We start from the raw sequence: 18916 nt of genomic DNA on the forward strand, positions 1-18916 counted from the left end.
TGATGACCAGATGTTGGTACAGGTCTTGCATTTTCTACTGTTGCAAGGAAAAGTGCCAGTCTCTGATGGTGGTGAGAGGGCACTTCTGACCAGGAGATTCCTTAGGTTTGGTGGCTGTTTGTAGGCAAGGAGAGGTAAATCCGGGAATATCTCCTTCAGTTTATTGTCTTTGTTAAATATAGGTTGGAGATCAGCAGCAATTTTCCTCAAGATGTTCATTTGTGGGTTGTATATGACCACTAGGGGCACCCTGCTGTTGTCTTCCTTCTTTTTGTACTCCAGAAGATTGCTCCTAGGAATTATTGTTGCTCTGTAGATCTGATCATCTATAATCCTTGGATGGTATCCCTGTTGTAAGAATGCATTCCTCAGTGATAGCAGGTGTTGTATTGTGTCTTCACAGTCTGAATAGATCCGTATGTATCGCAGAGCCTGGCTGTAGATGATGGATTTCTTTATGTGTCTCGGATGGAAGCTAATGAGAAAATTCCTAATGCCGTAGTTCACACACTGAAGTGGGGCTGCCACTGGCTGCAGATTCCAGGCTGGAACTAGTGAACAGGGGGCCGTTGCCCCCTGTCTGCTAGTTTCCATCTGGAATCTGTGGCCAATGGGCGCCTCACCAGTTGGGAATAACTCTTTAGACGACCATTGAAGCCTATGGGTAAGTTTTTGACGGATCCATTGCCAAGCAACGGCAGGGCGTGCCAAAGTTCCCAGCATTCAAGAGACAAGATGGATGTGGAGAAATTGTTCAGCCTGGTGCATGACCACCCAGAACTATGAGCAGGGGTGAACCAAGCCCCTCTGCTGCCTGAGGCGAACTATAAAAAGATGTCCCCCCATTTATCAGAGTTTTCTCATTACTAGCTTTACACAACAAACACGCAGCATTTACATTTTTTTAACCTCTTAACGCCGAAGGACGGATATATCCGTCCTCTGCAGCTGCTAGTTCGCGCAGGAGGACGGATATATCCGTCCTGTGATGGCGCGGGTACTGACACTGTACCCACGCGATCAGCGGCAGGAGCACGGCTGTTATACACAGCCTGGCTCCTGCTGCAACTGCCGGAATCGAAGCGCGCTCCGATTCCGGCAGTTTAACCCATTGCCAGCGGCATCTAATGTGTTTGACAGAGGGAGGGAGCTCCCTCTGTCATCCCATCGGCGCCCCCGCAAACAAATCGCGGGTCGCCGTCAGGTTTCCATGGCAGCGGGGGTCTAACAAAGACCCCCAGGTCTGCCTTCAGCATCTGCCGGAGGCATGACCTAACAGGTTGCCTGTCAGTTTTACACTGACAGGCAATAATGCTTTGGTATACCAAGTATACCAAAGCATTATATATGCGATCAGCAGATCGCATAGTGAAGTCCCCTGGTGGGACTAAAAAAAAAAATGTCAATCAGTTAAATAAAGTTGGTGAAAAAAATAAATAAATAATAATTACAGTGAAAATCAAATAAAACGACTTTTTTTGCCCAAAAAGGGGTTTTACTTAGTAAAAGTGTCAAAATAAATCACACATACACATATATGGTATCCCCGCGATCGTAACGACTTGAACAATAAAATGAACACATTAATTAAACCGCCGGATGAACGGCGTCCAAAAAAAACGCAAAAAACAACGGCAAAATTCTCTCTTTTCTCCCATTCCCCCCATAAAACTTAAATAAAAATTAATCCATAAGTCCTATTTACCCCAAAATAGTACTAATGAAAACTACACATTGGCCCGCAAAAATCTAGCCCCCATACGGCCACATTGACGGAAAAATTAAAAACTTTACGGCTCGTAAAAATGCGGCGATGCAAAAACAAGTAATTTTTTTCTAAAAGGCTTTTTATTGTGCAAACGTAGGAAAACATATAAAACCCTTACATATTTGGTATCCCCGTAATCGTGCCGACCCATAGAATAAAGTGAACATGTTATTTACGCTGCATAGTAAACGGCGTAAATTTGTAACGTGAAAATCAATGCTGGAATAGCTGCTTACTTTCAATTCTCTCCTAAAATAAAGTTAATAAAAGTTAATCTATATATTATAAGCATCTAAAAATTGTACAATTACAAAATACAACTCGTCCCACAAAAAACAAGCCCTTATACGGCTATATAGACGGAATACAAAAACAGTTACGACTCTTGGAATGCAACCATGAAAAAGCAAAAAATAATCCTTGGTCATTAACGTGCAAAATGGCCCGGTCATTAAGGGGTTAAATAGGAAAACATTTGTTGTTTATTTGCTAAAGTGCTGTTTGAGGTATAGAAAAGATTTTAAGAATTCTACTTACTGTGTTACTTTAGTATCATAGATCAACAACGCAGCAAAAGGAGGATCAGGGCAAATTGTGGCAAATTTAAGTTTTTTTAAATGTTATACAGCTAACTTTTTTTTGGTAGGTTCCGCTGGACCGTTTGGACTATGTCGTAGATTCATTGGAATACTTCAATGATCTACTTTTAAAAAAAATAAAAAAAATTGTGAAAGAGGGTTGCATGGGGGAGTTTTCATTTCAATAAAAAAAAATTCTTATGGCTGTTTTTTTTAATACTTTATTATGGCCTTAGTAATGGCTGCTGTCTGATTGACAGCATTCAATTACTAAGGCTGGGGCTTAGCATTAGCCAGTAACAAGGCTATCACTAACGCCTATTATTACCCCAATTCCCACTGCCGCCAGGGATACCGGGAAGAGTCGAGTACGATTCAGTGCCTGACCATCTGAAACGACGGTTAGGCCGCAGGCTGGTATTATGAGGCTGGGAAGGGACAAAAATCGTGGCCCTTCCCACCCTGGTGATGCTAGGCTGCAGCTGCTTTATTTTATCTGCCCATCATTGGTCCTTAAAGGACGAGTGTCGCAAAAAAAAAAAAATTTATATCAATTTGCTTTTAGTGTTTTATTAAAAAATGTTTTATTTATTTGTGTGTTTGTGTTTTACTTTTTTTTATTTTTAAACTTTTTCTTGTCTATGGGGGCTGCCATTTTTTTTCCCATCTCTGTATGTGTCGATTAACGACACATACAGACATGGAATACGGCACATACAGCCCCATAGTGAATGCGAACGGGACCCGTTCCATCCACTATGCTGTACGCCGTCTGTGTGGGAACGGCGCATGCGCCGCTCCCACACAGTCCAAATTGAAGGTCTTCGGCCGAGCGACGTCCGGCGCCATTTTCTTGTGGACCGGAAGCCGCGGTCGGACAGTAAGATTACTACTTCCGGTCGCGGCTTCCGGACTTGTGTTCTGAAGCAAGCACTTGGAGCGGAGGGAGCAGACGGAGCGGACGGACGGGAGGGAGCGGCGGCGGCAGGAACAGGTAAGTTAGGTCTGTGTATGTACGTGTTTTAGTGTGTGATTACTACTGTATGTAAACCTACTACACTGTGTGTTAGCTCAAAAAATGGCGACACACAGTGTAGGAGGTTTGACCGTTCAATCCCCTCCTTTCTCCTGGCACTAGCCAGTAGAGATGAGCGAACTTATGAAAAGTTCGGTTCGGCTGGTTCGCCGAATTTCATGAAAAAGTTCGATTCGGACCGAACTAGTTCTGACCGAACCTGTAATTCAAGAAAGCCCCTAAAAACCGTGTATAACACTGTTTAAAAGCCCTAGAAGCCCTGTATAACACTCTTAGGTCACCCATGAGTGTATCCAAGTACTTTTTTTTTTTTTTATCAAAACTTTGTTTATTGGATTTTCCATTTTTCCATCATACAGGTTATATAGAAAAAAACTTCCCAATGAGTCTGATTAATGGTGCAGAGACTAGGGCGAAGGCTCTGACACAATTTGAGTGCATCAACCCTGTGGCTAAAGACCCTAAAAAATCGATTGATTTTAGCTGTAATTTTATCACCACATACAATAAAGGCAGTAAGTACATTAGCTCTACAATACATAAATATTGGCATATCCTTAAAAATGACCAATTTATGAAAGACATCCTCCCAGTTTAAACCAAAAATTACGTACAGAAGGGCGAAAACCCTGAGGAACCTAATTGCACCTAGTGAACTTCGGAATATTTCCCAAATACCTATCAAAACTTCTCTGATTATGAATGGTTCATATCGCTGCGGGAGAACGAGATGTCTGTGCTGCCTGAGTATTACTAATAAAAAAACAGATTTTACTTCTATGTCAACTAACGAAAAGTTTCAGATAAAAAGCTTTTTAAACTGCGGAAGCAGCTATGTTATATATCTTCTCCAATGTCCATGTAACCGACAATATGTGGGCCGTACTACCCAAACCCTCAGAGACAGGATCAACAAACACAGGTTCAATGTTAAAAGTGGATACACCAAACATAGTGTATCACGTCATTTTGCTTTAAAGCACAAATGTAACTTTGATCTCATAACTGTCACCCCTATTGAGTATATTCCTGTAGATATATCCAATAGGTTCATTAGGTTAAAACAAAGGGAAAACTTTTGGATCTACAAACTGGGGAACTTGTATCCAAATGGCCTCAATGACATCGCAGAATCTACATTGGACTGATACCCTTTACTAATTTTAAAAAATGCACCTTTTAAAGCATTTTTACATATGAGCTTCTTCTTATGAATATTAATATTGCTTAATTCTTTTTCATTTTAATATTTTATTCTTTTATTATAGAGGAGGTGTCCAGTTTTTTCTTTTATCTTCTTATTTTATTAGCACTCCAGACAATACCTGTAATTTTTCCCACCAAAATGACCATTATTTCAATAGTCTGCACATTATTGACAGAATAACATCTAAATATAATCTTTCTACTTACATTTTCGTGATGCTCCAGACCTCGTTTCGTTGCAACCCTTAGGTTCTCTGTATGCGCGACCCTGCGTGTCACTATGCGTTTCATGGGTTCGATTGGACTCTCCCGGCCACCTTATCTCTTTTGATAGCGGTCGTCATGACAACGGTCTATGCGTTTCACCTTGCGTTCCATTGGCGTTCTGATTTTCCTTCCCTGCTGTGTCATAAACAAACACTTGTCCTGCCTGCGCCCTATGAGATGCTTGCTGTGCGTCTCACCTTGCGTTCCACTGGCGTTTTGACTTTCTTCCCGGCTGTGTCGCTTCTGGTCTCCATGACAACGCGTTGCTATTGTTGGTACAATTATTTCTATATGTATCCAGCAGTTGCAAATGCATTTTTATTTATCTTACTTCAATTCTTGTGTTATTTTAAGTTTATGTTCAATGTGCAATTTCATAATCCATTGCCTTTTTGCGCAAATATTTTATGCCATTTCGTTTAAATGATTTAATTACTATATAATTATGCAATTATGCGGTTATGTACTGTCTGATCATTTTAATTCCATTAATGTTGTTAACATATGACAACAATGAATTGTTTTAACACTTTACGTTTGGATTGAACTCTGACCCGCTGGTTTTGGCGGTTTTTTCAGGACTCTGGTCTGAATTAGGCTTAATTAGCCCTGCAATCTGTATGTGTATAAATATGTGCCTCCTTGCTGTCATCTTAACTTGCCTGAGGAAGACGCCAGTCCGGCGTTGAAACGCGTAGCAATTGTCTATTTATACTACCTCAATTAAATGTATTAACTCTTTATCAAGCAGCGCCTCAGTATCCCGTTTTTTATTCTTTATCAATCATATTAACCTTTTGGACGCCTGGAGCCGATGTATCTTCTTTGTCCGACGACAAGGTTGAAGGACCTGTGGGTAACGTCACGCTGTATTTCTGCAGTGAAAGAAGCTGGGTGGGAACGATGAGAAGTGTATGATGCTGATTTGTCAGCGTCATACACTTCTATTCACAACGCCCAGTTGGTAAATCAAGTAAACACGCCCAGTTGGTAAAAACACAATACACACCCAGTTGGAAATACGAGAAAACACGCCCAGTTGTCCATTTAAATGCTCATTTGCATAAATATAAAATTGCTCATAACTTGGGCAAAAATTATTGTTTTTTTTAAAAAAACAACGTTACTGTTTTCTACATTGCAGCGCTGATCACATGCATAGGGATTTGATAATCTGGTGACAGAGCCTTTTTAAGTTGTGAAGTGGCTTTCAGGGCCTTATATATTAGAAACCCCCAAAAAGTCACCCCATTTTAAAAACTTCACCCCTCAAAGTATTCAAAACAGCATTTAGAAAATGTCTTAACCCCTTAGTGACCAACAATACGCCTTTTTACGTTTGTCACTAAGGGGCCTTAGGCTAGGCTGACACCTTTTCACGTGAGCCTAGCCTAAGTCCTGCACGGGTCTCCCGTGCAGGCTGGAGCCGGGGCTCAGCTGTCTGATGACAGCTGAGCTCCTGCTCCAACACCCGCGATCGAAGTTTACTTCGATCGCGGCCGTTTAACCCGTTAAATGCCGCCGTCAATAGCGACCGCGGCATCTAACTTTGTTTACAGAGGGAGTGAGCTCCCCGTCACCCATCGGCGGCCCGCAAATGCTATAACGGGTCTCCGATGGGGTGTCATGGCAGCCGGGGGCTTGATAAAAGATCCCAGGTCTGCCCTGGACACATGCCTGTCAGCTGTCAGATACAGCTGAGATCCGGCGATGATGGCACCGACTCAGCTTCTGAGCCGGTGCCAATTATTTGGCGTAAGTATATGACATTTTGCGGGAAGCACTGGCTTTCCATGTCGTATACTTACGACAAATGTCGGGAAGGGGTTAATCTTTCTATGCATTTAAACGTCTTTTCTCCTATCCATATGGGACTGTTAATCAATGGATACAACAACTGGGGTAATACTATCATTTTAATTACGGCTATTCGATCTGCCATAGAAAGGGGTAACCTATTCCATATCTTAATTTTTGGGTGAGAATTTTGTAGCGGGTGTCGATCCACGTAGGGTAGTCTCTTCAATCAACCCATCGGGTTGACCACCAGATCTTGGGTGCAGGGGATTTAACAGGTGAGTAATGGCTGTTTTTTTTTCATTTCAAAACATTCCATGCAACTAGTTTAATTTCTCGGACATTCCTTTTAAGGAAATATTTATCGGGGCGCAATGCACCATTTCTGGGCGCTGTATCCAATGTTTATCTGGACAGTCGCCTGGTTATATTTCTGGACTTTGTATGCACTATTTACCTGGATGCTGGGTAATAATTATGTGAGTTAGAAACAGGAGGACCTGCAATCTCATCAACATTGTCCTTTCCTCATAAAATGTTCTTCTTGAGACATCTGATGGATTACTCTGAAAATATGGCGTAGATGCCAATCAAGGTCCAAAGGTTGACATCCTCAATGGCCTCCAGGATCTGAATTTTACCTTTTTCTTTCACTAACCCATTTCTCTAGGAGTCATATATAAAGGTTGGGTCTATGGAGCCCAGATGAGCTACATTAGCAACTTTGAAAGAGCAGCCTCAGAGACATTCAGCTCCAGGATGGTCTGTGTCAGATAAGTAGTGGTTCAGAACGCACTGGACGATGTAGGTGCACGAATAGGGTCCCAACCCAATCGTAGTCAAAATAAGTATTTGGCACACAAAGCTGAAGTTTAAAGAAGAAATCTTGATTTTTTTTCAAGTGGTTGTAGATGCCAGAGGCTTAGTGCGACGCTTCGGTCATTACATGACCTTCATCAGGCACTGTGCCGTTCTGGTTGCTGGTACATCCAGTAGTTGGCGCTTCGTTCCGAATGGCGGCTGACCGCTGTAGTTGGCGCACTTGAGATTTCTTAAAACTTTGGCTTTGAGTGCCGAATACTTATTTTGGTCTGTGTCAGATGTTAGGGATGAAGTCTACAACTGGCCAGACCACCTATCTTTCCTTCGCTCTGGAAATATAGGACAGTCCACGAGGCAGCACATCATGTCTGGTCAATTCCCCTACTACTCTGTACACTAACATCTTCAAAAGAGAAGAGGAAGGTGCAGATGTGACGTTCAGGTTAGGTATTTGCAGTATTGAAGTTGTATTGTGCTCCCCTTGGAGCGCTGTGCAAAGGCAAAACTCCTTTATTGGAATGATGTGTAGATGGTTGGTACTCTATTTGGGTGCGCAGGCTTAGTTTGTTGTGTGCTCACTTGGCTAGGTCGGCATTAATGAGTGAAATGTATACAGTACCTTAGGAAAATACAGTGTGAGACAAAGATGATAACAGGAGCGCTCCCTAGAGTAATACCTTGAAAAAAAATGTCAATTAGTCTTCTCACCTTTTAAACCTCTTTGTTGATAAGAACATCGACTGGATGCAGTTGTCTCTCTTTTTGTAGCTTCTTGTTCTTCTGACACGGAGTACAGTATGTCTCAGGCTGGGGGATTTCTTTGCTGGACTTCAATGAATCAGTGACCATGTCCACAATTGATTACACAGGTATAATATAGATTTTATGAAAGTTCTTTGGAATTAAAACAAATTATTTTTATGTATTTGTCTATCCATTTTTATTAGAAATACAATAAATACATTGAGGTATGTTTTTATTGACATGTGTTGCTATCAGCCAGACAGGAAAAAAATATGGATGGCCTTGGGAATCTGTAGAGGCAGCTGTTCTACAGGAAAGGGAGTGCAGAGACCCTACCAAACAGGACGAGGGGAGGAAGTCCATTGCCGGGCATCTGAAGAGACTTGCCATTAAACACCCAAAACCATTGTACTTCACCTCAGCCCTGCGAATCATGGACAAGGCTTCATTTTCAAAGACTTCTGGACAGTTGTCTTTTAATTGGATGGACCTTAAAAACCCCTTCTGGACAGTGGGGGATGGGAAGGAGGAGGTGTGGACGGATGACGTTCCGGCATTCTTAGATGGACATTAGTGGTTCATATCTGCTGCCTCTTTAGCGTAGAGACCTTGATCTGGCACATCCCTTTCCATGGCTGACGTTCTCGACACCAGGGCTTCCTCCTGCTGATGTTGTACGGTACATTCCCTTCAGTTCTGAAACAAGAATAAATAAAATGTCCTAGTGAAGAGTTGCTCTCTTGAAGATATTCCCCGTGACCCACACCAAGACCCTTTATCTGCCAGGTAGGTAGATAGTGCGTTCTATGTTCAACTAAGATACAAAATTCACAAGTAAATCTGCTCAACTAAGATGCGGTTAACACAAAGGTTTCAAAACGGGGACAGATAGGGCGCCAAGCGATGGTAGAATTTTATTTAAATACGCGTTTCTGGCACGACTTGTCCCTTTATCTGATCTTAACCTGACGAAGGGACCAGTCAAGTTTAGTCCCGGACCAGTCCGGTCCAGAAATACAGTCAAAATAAAATGGGTTTTACTTTACTGTCCACGTGTGAAGTATTTGTGTTACCCGCCGCTTACCAATTTTTAAAGGGGAACTCCAAGAAAAATTTGTCATGCAATCAAAGGCGCAGTGCCCACCCAAACTACATCGCAGGATTTTATTTAAAAAATTGGCTGTTATCTATTGGATTACTCCAATATGTAAAGGCCAATATCACTAACAGCTCCTGGCTCAGCCAGCAGAGCTGGGGTCCGGAGCTGATTGGGACCCAGAGCTGCTGAAGGAGCGGGAAGTACATAAAGGGGATTTGTCCGGGGGTCTGAATACATTTTAGGGTTTGGTATTAAAGGGGTTTTCCAGGCTTTATAAAAATTGTAATTCAAACTGAAAATTGCACCATTTAGCAAATACCCACCTTCTTATTCTCTGCGGCTCCAGTGCCGGCGGTTCACAATCCCCTGCCGGCCTGTTTACATAGGCTGGACCAGTGATGTCCCGTATCGGCACATGATCGAACTAGTCAATCACTGGCCACAGTGATCACGTGCCATACTTACTTAGATCACTTCTGCAGGCGATACCCTCCCTCTATACTGTCCTTACTGCAATGTTTTTATAGTGAGGACAGAATACAGGGAATATCTGGTACACAAAGTGTATTCTCACTAACCCTGCCCCATGACAAGCCATGCCCAATGAACCACGTTCTGTCAAAGGAAGGCCCTGTCAAGTCCTGTCTCAATCCATCTGAAACCGAAGTGTCCCTAGAAAGAAATTCCAAATATTGTCAACTATGCTCTATTAGGGTATAGTATGAAGAATCAGTGCAGTAGGGTCTATATACTACTATATACACAAAGCTGCCATGTGCTGAACATTGCAAAACACACTTTTCATAAAAGAGCGTTAATTCCAGTCCTGCAGTCACCCTGATGACCTTATACTGTGCCAGTACTTGAGGTAGGTGTGCCCCTTTATATATTACTTGCAGCCAGAATTGGCACCGGGATTATCAGCTCATTGACGAATTCTTGAGGTCACATTTGTGTCTTGATGTCACCAGTCTGAACCAATCCTACACCACTTGCTCTTTATAGAATTTTCAGAAAAAAAAATACCCCTAGCAATAAATACTGCATGTAAATAATATTCTCATTACAGTACAACAACAAATAAATGGAAAAAGAGCCATATCCCTATTAGGTCCCGCGGACATCATAGAGGTGGTCCTTGACTTCCAGTCCTGCAGTCACCATGAAGACTTTGTGCTGTCAGTGCAGGCAGAATAAAGCTGACATGGTGACAATGTAATGTTTTATATGTACTACTACTCCCTGTACTGACTGATAGTAGAGTGTATGGACTAAGCTGAAGGATTCCCGACTCTTATCAATTCTTTAAATAGGGAATATGCCCTGAATACTAACCCCAAATTTATATTACATTTATAGTAGGGCAGATTTACTATTCAAATTGAGCCAGAATTATGGCGTACACGTTGTGCGCCATATTTATTAATTGTTTTAGACACATTTTGCGGCGTGCTTGACAAGGGGCGTGGCCTAGAATAAAGGGGCGTGTCTTAAACTAAGCCAACCAAGAGGTGGTATAAGGAAGAGAAAAGTGTCTAACATGTCTAGCAAAATCTATCATACATCGTGCACCACTGTGATAAATTTGGCGCAATTTCTGACTTCCTTGTATCAGTTACACTGTGTAAAACTCAGATAGTTTTAGGCCCCATGCACACTAACTTATTTTTGCGGCCGCAATTCACCCGCAAATCTGCAGGTGAATTGCGACCCCATTCATTTCAATGGACCCATGCATACGACCTTGGTTTCCACGGTCCATGCATTGCCCAGGAACCTGGACCACAAAAACAACGGACATGTCTTATTACGGTCGTGTTTTGCGGCACAGGCTCATAGAAAATAATGCACGCGGTCATATGCACGGCCCGCGATTTGAGGTTGGCCGTGGGTGACACTCCGCGGACGTACGAGCCGTAAGTCACGGTCAATGCCCCTCACTACGGTCGTGTGCATGAGGCCTTAGTAAATCTGCCCCATGGTAATACCAGTGACAGCCCGCTCTTTCCCGGTGGGGTACAGTCCTCCGCACATCTTCATCCACGTCTCATCTTGTATGTGCCGGATACTTTTCTCCTTATACCTGAGAAGTAACAAAAATAACATCAGAAACTAAAAAAAACACAATTCCAAGTATTTCTCCCCATTTCTAAAAATAACATTTCCTGCAGGTGAATAATGGAAAATATAAAGATATAAATATAATCAGGCCTATGTGTCTGTCCAGGGGGTCAGTGAGGGTCCTGCCTGTTATATGTGGGGAGGTCGTGCTGCACAATAACGGAGGGGAAAATGTCTGTACATCAATATATATTTGTCTCTAGGAGCCCCTACAAAGTCTCAGTGAGGGCCCTGTCTGTTATACGGGGGGAGCTTGTATACAGCGTTAGTAACAGGCATGTCACTCCAGTATAGATATTTTGGGTGCCGGTTCTTCGACCCCACTGTCCATAGTTTAATTAAACACCTTAAGAAAATGGATCATCACTAAGAAGTTTTATTTAAAGGGGTACTCCCATCTTACTATTTCTCTGGGACTCACACCTATGTGGAAAACGGAGGTCTCTCCCTGACCCTGTCCTGCTTTGTTCCCAGATCCCTGTCCCGTCTAATGGCTGCTGATTCCAGGTGGAGAATGACTTGGGAAAGGCCTCGCACGTCCCTCTCTCTATTCTGTTCTATGGAAGTTTCGGAAACAGCTGAGCGCTGTTGAACTATTTGCGTAACTCCCATAGTACAGAACGGAGAGAGCTGCGTGCATGCGCATAGGTGGATATCACATAAACGTCTGAGATGGAGAAAACCCTCTAAAGAGATTATTTCATTAAAGGGGTTGTACATAATTAGAAAAATAGAGCTGATGTCTTCCAAAAACAGAGCCACACCTGTCCACAGGTGATGTGCGGTGTGTGGACAGCTTAGCCCTATACATTTCAATACAGAAAAGCTGCAATACCACACACAGCCTCTGGACAGAGGTGGCGCAGAGCTTCCATTTGGGTCATAGAGAGGGTCTCCAGCGTGATACCCCCCTCTATGATATCTAAATACCCTTATAGGGCATTTCAGGTGTAACCAGAAGTTAAGGTGATACAAAAAAATATTCCATACATGAGATTTCCTTAATGGAGATATTGTAACAATAATTACTGAAAATATGTAACTGACTTTTTCCCCCATTGTAGGAATAGAACCCGAGAAGTGACGTTTTGGACTACGGAACAGTCGATCCTCCGGATGAAATGCTGTGTGGTTGGAGCGCAGTCCCAGGAGCGCTGGTGTTGATGTGCTGATCCATGTTCTTCTTATCTGGAGCTTGTATACAGAACACGCGATCCTTCTGGTCCGACCTACTAACATATATAAGCACAGCCTAAACACACACGTAATGATATATAATAACATAACATTACATAACATTACTATGTATCAGCCCTGATACGTCAGTCTCATCATATTTCTGGGGTCCCCGCACACAGGATATACGTTACCTCCTGTGATGATGTCACTTCCCTGTATTTCCTGTATGACATGGCTGCTCTTCCTCTTCCCGTTTCCCTTTCTGATGTATTTCCTCTTCCTGTGTGATAAGACGTGTGCTGTTGCCTCCTGCTGTGTATAACACGAGATGTAACATGTCTTATAAAACATGTAAATAATAATCGCAGAAAGCAAAAAACATTTTGTTAATTTCCATTCACATCAATGGTTATTTGTTTGCAGCCGTTTTTCTGAGCCGTACTTGTCTGTTTTTAGAATCAACTACAGGGAGATTTGAGATGTGGTTTGAGAATTTCTTTCCTATGTAAACCCCACCGATAAGGACAGCTAAGAAGCCTCAGTTATCAGCGAGCGACCCCATCATTAGACTAAGCAGAGTGCCCCCATACAGTGCCAGCAGAGTATTGTCCCTTACACAGTGCCAGTATACTGCCCCCTCATAAACAACACTACCAGCAGAGACCCCTCAATAAACCATATTGCCAGCAAAGTGCCTCCAATAATTAGTGCCAGCAGACTGCCCCCAATAACCACTACAAGCAGAGTTCCCCCTCACAAATAGTCCCAGCAGAGTGCCTTCCTTTATGCAGCTACATCATGTAAGATCTTCCCTAGTTTGGAAGTCTCCAGGACAATCTGGGAGAGAAGACAAGTGTGATGTAACCTGGTTGCAGTGTGTAAATGTAGCCTGAAACATCACGTGCAGCTCCTAAGTCTATGTTCACATGTTACATATTTATTGCAGATTTCCATGGTCAAATTGACACATAAAGTATGAATGTGAATAGGGTTCTAGAAAACTGCATAAACTTGCAGCAGTAACAATCTGCAGTAGATCGTAATGCAAAGGATGCACAGCCAAATATGCTGCAAAAGCCACATGTAATATATGGAGAAATATTAGGCCTAGTTCACACAGAGTTTTTTTGGAGCGTTTTTTTAAGTGGAAAACGCATCGAAAACCGCACCAAAAAACGTCCGAAAACTAATCTTATTGATTTCAATGGGATGCAGAGGCGTTTTTCCCACGAGAAAAAAACACTCACAGGAAAAAGCAGCGTCAAGCCCTTTCTTCAAGCGTTTCCGTCTCTGACCTCCCATTGCCATCAATGGGAGGCAAAGAAAATGGTTTTCGCAGCATTTTTGCCTGCGGTGCTCAATGGCCGTGGTCGAAAAATGCGTAAAAAAAGCGGCAGAAGGAATTTTGAGGCAGATTTTTCCACCTGCAAAAAACTTGGTGTGTAAACAGGGACTTCGTGTCCACATGTGACCTACTCTATCCAATCACAGCTGTAATTCCAGCCAAGGCTGCCTAAGATTATGTTCACACCCCCCACTTCTCCTGCGGTTTGGCCGCTGCAGCCCGATGAGGAGGGATTATAACTAGAAATTGTGGATATAAAGAACATGCAGAGGTTTCTGTGTGACAGTCTAAGGGCATGACCAGACGTGGCGGAGTTCTGCATACACTGTCCGCATCAATGCCGCACACAATCTGCGTTGCAGATTCTGTCGCGGCTTTGCCTAAAATGGGCATTAAATTGATGCGGACTGGCCGTTGCGTATTGAGAGGGAAAGGGCTTCCCTTCTCTCTATCAGTGCAGGATAGAGAGAAGGGACAGCCCTTTCCCTAGTAAAAGAAAAAGAAATTCATACTTACCCGGCCGTTGTCTTGGTGACGCGTCCCTCTTTCGACATCCAGCCCTACCTCCCTGTATGACGCGGCAGTTCATGTGACCGCTGCAGCCTGTGATTGGCCTGTGATTGGCTGCAGCCGTCACTTGGACTGAAACGTAATCCCGGGAGGCCGGACTGGAGGAAGAAGCAGGGAGTTATGGGTAAGTATGAACTTCTATTTTTTTTACAGGCTGATGTATATTGTGATCGGATGTCACTGTCCAGGGTGCTGAAACAGTTACTGCCAATCGTTTAACTCTTTCAGCACCCTGGACAGTGACTATTTACTGACATCGCCTATTAACGCTCCTGTAATTACGGGTGCACACACGTAATCACCCGTAATTACGGGAGCCCCATTGACTTCCTCAGTCTGGCTGTAGATCTAGAGATACATAGGTTTAGCCAGAATGAAGAACTATAAGAACTATCATGTTAGTAAAACCAGTACGCTCCGCAGCACACATAACATCTGCGGACTTCATTGCGGAATTTTCACTCTCCATTGAAGTCAATGGAGAAATTCCGCAATGAGTCCGCAACAAGTCCGCTACACGTCCGCAACAGCCAGTGTATGCTGCGGACACCAAATTCCGCACCACAGCCTATGCTCCGCAGAATTGTCCGCAACGTGTAAACGAACCCAACTAAAAAGCTGTGGAAAGCAATGGAGAAACGTGTACGCTGCGGATTTCCGCTGCGGACTATCCGCAGCGGAATTGCAGAGCAATTCCGCCACGTCTGGTCATGCCCTAAGGCTCTGTTCACATCTGCATTGGGGTCCCGTTCTGACGTTCCCGTCAGAGGTTTCCGTCAGAACAGGACCCCGAGCAGACACAAACTGACACCGACGGAAACCAGGGGTTTCCGTTTTCATCATCATTGATTTCAGTAGTCGACTACGCTATTGCTTCCGGCAAAACGAAGGGTCCGGAGCACAAAAGAGACAAACGGAAACCACGGGCACCGGCTCCGTCACCATTGAAATCAATGGTGATGGAAACGGAAACCCCTGGTTTTCGTCGGTGTCTGCTCAGGATCCCGTTCTAACGGAAACCTCCGACGGAACGTCAGAACGGGACCCCAACGCAGATGTGAACAGAGCCTAATATGGATGAGAAAGGGGAGGTGGGACTACTCATTTATTATGCCCTGATACTGAACTGGTATTACTAGTATTATACCCTGTTCTATGAACTCTACCCGCTGGAGTACCCCAAAGATGCTTGTACCACTGATCGAGGTGCTATGTGTTTTGTAGTAAAATTAAATTGGTATTTGATTATTTTTTTTACAGTTAATATTTATTACAAATTCTGTTTTAAAGTTTTTTGCCTGGCAGTGATAGTTTGATATTTGTCCAAAACCTATTTATTTCCATATTTCATGGATATTATGAGGTGGGACTACTCACCTAACCAGTATGTTCCTGACGGGAGCTGCATGCGTCCATCTCATCAAGTCTCCGATCTCCTGGCAGCTCCACTTTGTACAGATCCTACAATGAAAATCTATGCAAAAAGTTTACACCAAAAAAACTGAACATTCTACTGCGGAACCAGGATTGTTGTTGTGTGGCAGGGCTGCACCTCGCCCTTCTGCTGCCGGAGGTAAACAGTGAAATAGCGCCACCACCTGCATCACCATAGAGTGGCCATGTGGGGTAGAGAAAAGATAGCAAAGAAAATATAGAAAACCTTTATGTTTACATGTAGTAGAAATCTATTTAATACAAGTGAATAATATTTATAAAAATCGTAATCACATGCTGCGTTAGGCCTCATTCCCACGACAGGGTTTCCCGGCCGGGTACCGGCCGTTCATAAATCGGCCGGCACCCGGCTGCATTAGGAATAATAGACCCCTAATGGGGCTATTCACACGACCGATTTTTTGACGGCCGGGGAAACCGGCCGTCAAAAAATAGGACATGCTCTATCTTCGGCCGGGTACCCGGCCGCCCGGCTCCCATAGAAGTCTATGGGGCCGGGTAATACCCGGCCATCACCGGGATGTGTGCCGAGTGATGGCCGGGTTTTCCGGCGCTTGCGCTCTATCTCCTCCTCCTCACAGCGCAGAGTGCATGTGAGGAGGAGTTGATGCCATTCTGACGAATGGCATCGCTGTACACTGTGTTGCAGGGCCGGGGTGTACAGCAGGTGGAAGGGAGCGCTGCGCTGGCTCCCTTCCCCTGCTTGTTTTAAAAGCACACTGGCCCGGCGACACCTTCGATGGCGCCGCTAGCAGCTGCTGCGGCTGCTACTACTGCAGCGACGCCACTATCGCAGAGCAGGGAGGTATCTCCCCGCTCTGCTATGTGCTAGCCGCACTTTAGCTCCTTGAAGGAGCGGAATCCCCGTGTTTTCGGGGATTCCGCTCCTGGACAGAGCGCTTGATGTCTCTGTCCATATCTGGGCAGTGACATCAGGTGAAACTCCTGAAGCGGAATCCCCGAACACATGGGGATTCCCCTTCAGGAGTTGCCGCTGATGTCACTGTCCAGATCTGCCCGGCCCGGATGCAAAACTTTATGCAAACCGTCCGGGCAGAATGGCCGATTTTACCGGCCGGCACTCGGGCTCGGGCGCGACCCGGTCGTGTGAATCCTGCCTTAGGCCTCATTCACACGACAGGGTCCGAGTGTCGGCCGGGAAAATCGGCCGTTTTTGGCCGATTTTCCCGGCCGGTTTGCATCCGTTCCGATTCCGTTCCGGGCCGTGTTGCTGTTTTTACCGGCCGATTTGGACCCGATTTGCATCCGGTTTTTTCCCTGACCGTTTTTTAATCGGATTAATTTTTTGCACTTTACTTATTTTTTTATTATTATGTTCTGTCCCTCAAAGGTCAAAAAAGACCTTTTTGGAACTTTTAATACTTTTTTTCTTTCTTTTACACCATGTTTTTCCCTGTAACTGGAGCTGCACAGCAGCCCCAGTTACAGGGGAAATCAGCCCTCTCACAGTGACGATTGTCACTAATAGGATTGTGCTAGGTCTAGTAAGACCCAGCAGCAGTCTGTCACTAACGGCACCCGGCGATCATGTGACCAGTCACATGATCACCGGGAGGAATAGAGACAGCGCCGCTGCTGCTGCTGTCTCTATTCCTATACACAGCGTTCATTGAGCATTGTGTAAAAAGACATCGTAGAAGACAGAAGCAGTGAAAGCTGCTTCTATCCTCTCCTCAGGGTCCCCGGCAGTCACGGACAGCCGGAGACCCGACATTCAGCTGCCCGATCGCGCGGGCAGCAAGTTAAAACCCGAGCCGTAAAAAGTCTATGGCTCGGGTTTTAAGGACCCTGACCGCTGGCCGTAAAAACACAGCCAGCGGTCGGGAACCGTAACAAGCAGGGGAAGGGAGCCAGCGCAGCGCTCCCTTCCACCTGCTGTACACCCCGACCCTGCCACACAGTATCACCAGCGTAGCCATTCGTCCGAATGGCATCAACTCCTCCTCCTCACATGCACTCTGCACTGTGAGGAGGAGAGAGTGCGCGAGTGACGGTTGACCCGGCCATCACTCGGGACACATTCCGGTGATGGCCGTGTATTACCCGGCCCCATAGACTTCTATGGGAGCCGGGCGGCCGGGTACCCGGCCGAATATAGGGCATGTCCCATTTTTTGACGGCCGGTTTTCCTGGCCCGTCAAAAAAATCGGTCGTGTGAATAGCCCCATTAGGGGTCTATTATTCCTAATGCAGCCGGGTGCCGGCCGATTTATGAACAGCCGGCACCCGGCCGGGAAACCCTGTCGTGTGAATCCCGCCTTAATTCTGCAGTGTATTACTGACATACCTACCTACCTGCACTCATTATATTACACTCATCCATTATATACCTACCTGCACTCATTATATTACACTCATCCATTATATACCTACCTGCACTCACTACATTACACTCATCCATTATATACCTACCTGCACTCATTATATTACACTCATACATTATATACCTACCTGCACTCATTATATTACACTCATCCATTATATACCTACCTGCACTCACTACATTACACTCATCCATTATATACCTACCTGCACTCATTATATTACACTCATACATTATATACCTACCTGCACTCATTATATTACACTCATCCATTATATACCTACCTGCACTCACTATATTACACTCATCCATTATATACCTACCTGCACTCATTATATTACACTCATCCATTATATACCTACCTGCACTCACTATATTACACTCATCCATTATATACCTACCTGCACTCTTTATATTACACTCATCCATTATATACATACCTGCACTCACTATATTACACTCATCCATTATATACCTACCTGAACTCACTATATTACACTCATCCATTATATACTTACATGCTGGCCCTTTAAGAAACGGCCTGGGCCAGCGCGCACTTGGTATCCGGCTGCCGTGAGCAGGAGA

The 18916-nt window shown here is 44.3% G+C and overlaps 1 long non-coding RNA gene across 4 annotated transcripts; it reads right to left on the reverse strand.

The window, feature by feature from the left end:
* Positions 1–8406: 8406 nt before the first annotated feature.
* Positions 8407–16296, reverse strand: LOC142699090 (uncharacterized). Of its 4 annotated transcripts, none has more exons than XR_012865980.1 (4): positions 15910–16296; positions 12486–12929; positions 11306–11400; positions 8407–8914 (listed from the first exon to the last, which is right to left on the reverse strand). It is a non-coding gene; the product is annotated as an uncharacterized LOC142699090 (long non-coding RNA). The 4 variants fall into 4 exon arrangements; XR_012865982.1 differs by lacking the exon at positions 15910–16296 and having other exon boundaries at positions 12486–12670; positions 12809–13971; XR_012865979.1 differs by lacking the exon at positions 15910–16296 and having other exon boundaries at positions 12486–13971.
* Positions 16297–18916: the final 2620 nt, after the last annotated feature.

Source organism: Rhinoderma darwinii, unplaced genomic scaffold, assembly GCF_050947455.1.
Source record: "Rhinoderma darwinii isolate aRhiDar2 unplaced genomic scaffold, aRhiDar2.hap1 Scaffold_128, whole genome shotgun sequence".
NCBI classification, from domain to species: Eukaryota; Metazoa; Chordata; class Amphibia; order Anura; family Rhinodermatidae; genus Rhinoderma; species Rhinoderma darwinii.